Source organism: Dipodomys merriami, unplaced genomic scaffold (assembly GCF_024711535.1).
Source record: "Dipodomys merriami isolate MVZ:Mamm:240054 unplaced genomic scaffold, mDipMer1.0.p SCAF_10, whole genome shotgun sequence".
Taxonomy (NCBI): Eukaryota; Metazoa; Chordata; class Mammalia; order Rodentia; family Heteromyidae; genus Dipodomys; species Dipodomys merriami.
This window is the reverse complement of record NW_027202271.1, coordinates 46934658-46936523: the sequence shown is the minus strand read 5'-3', so window position 1 is coordinate 46936523 and position 1866 is coordinate 46934658. Positions and strand designations below refer to the sequence as shown.

General features: G+C 43.7%; 1 protein-coding gene across 1 annotated transcript in view; it reads right to left on the bottom strand.

Moving 5' to 3' along the window:
- Positions 1-1232: 1232 nt before the first annotated feature.
- Positions 1233-1866, bottom strand: part of Amdhd1 (amidohydrolase domain containing 1) — a 19235-nt gene continuing 18601 nt past the window's right edge. The window contains exon 9 of the mRNA XM_069990403.1: positions 1233-1866. This exon is cut by the window's right edge and continues 505 nt beyond it. The gene's annotated coding sequence lies outside the window, so the exon portion shown is untranslated.

The following is a 1866-nucleotide window of genomic DNA, read 5'->3' as shown; positions in this document are numbered from 1 at the left end:
CTGGGCAGGAAAGTCCATGAGACTCTTATCTCCAATAAACCACCAGAAAACTGGAAGTGGTGCTGTGGCTCAAGTGGTAGAGCACCCACCTTTAACTGAAGAGCTGAGGGACAGCACCCAGGCCCACAGTTCAAGCACCATGACTGACAAAACACACACACACACACACACACACACACACACACACACACACACACACACACACACACACACACACACACACACACACACACACACACACACACACACACACACACACACACACACACACACACACACACACACACACACACACACCAAAAAACAAAGTTCTATGCTTTAAGTTCCATGAGCCGCAAGGTGTCAGAATGCACTGGCCTTGGAGGACTGGTAGGAGGTGGGGTGGTTGGGTGGGCACCCTCCTCTGCTACCATACAAAAAAAGACATGAAGGTTATGTGTTTGGAGTAATAGCTAAGGACATAGCCCGTGGTGGCCTGGGACCTGGGCAGACTTAACACTGCGATTTGGGTTTTGTGTCTCTTCTATATCCACAGCAATCACGCACGTCCCCCTCCCATGGCCCACAACAACCAGGAATGCCACCATTTGGGTGTGCTTTGTCCCCAAAGGTGTATATGTTAGGAGCTCTGTCCTCAGGATGGAAATGTAAGGGGATGGGACCTTCAGGAGGGGAAGTACCACGGGACATCCTGAGATCAACTAGGTGTCTGTGTGTCCTGGGGAGGCTTTTCTCCTGGGATTGGGTTAGTTCCTGTGAGACCATTGTTATAAATACCAGCTCTTAGCCCCACCCACTGTCTCTCTGGCTTTTTTTTGGGGGGGCAGGGTGGATCCGGTCGTGGGGCCTGAACTCTGGACCTGGGCGCTGTCCCTCAGCTCTTCAGCTCAAGGTTAGTGCTCTACCACTTGAGCCACAGCGCCACTTCCGGCTTTTTTCTTTCTCCTTATGTGGTGCTGAGGAATTGAACCCAGGGCCTCAGGCATGCAAGGCAAGCGCTCTACCACTGAGCCACCTTCCCAGCCCTCTCTCTGGATTCTTATATAGAATTGTGACCGTTACCTCCCACATACACAGGAGGGAGAGGAGGAAGAAGCCCTGAACAGAGCATGTCTCATGATGTTGGGAACTTTCAATAGTCCCAAGCATGAGCTAAATATGCTTCTTTTCTTCATAAATAGGTTTGCCTTGGGTATCTCATTATAGTAAAAAAATTGACTAATGCATGAATCTTGATTTAGTTATATTTATTTCTTATTCTCTTTAAGTAGTTGTACAAAGAGTTTCAATTCAACATGTCAATTTTCGAGTACAATGCATCTTGATATCATCCCCTGAATACAGGAAAGTCTTCCTAATTCAGACTTATTAACCTCAACTTGGTGATCATTTTATAATGACTGTACTTGACAAATTGCTTTTTGTAAGTAGGATGAAGTTTGATAATGTAATTACATTTTTGAAGATAATGAAAACAATAAAAACCATTTCCGAATTCTAGAAGCATCAATTTATATAAATAACTGCTCACTCTGCAAATAATTGTATGCTCTGTTCAACTTCATTCAAAAATCTTGGGCAACACTGATGCTCTATTTCCAGAGCTATAAGGAAACAACAGTAGTAATCACAGTAAATAATGACTCAATTTTTTTAATAGATTTGTGATAGGAAGAATCAAAACCTTAAATAATTTTTTAAAGCTACATTACTGGTATTGGTCTAAATGTATTCACTGCAGGAAGACTGTTGCTCGATAGCAAGTCTTGAATTGAGACAGAGCTAGCTGTGTTGTTAGGGTTGAAAGACATTAAACACAGAAGGACACTAATGCATCTGAAGACAAAGATAAGCTGTGTGCTTTTT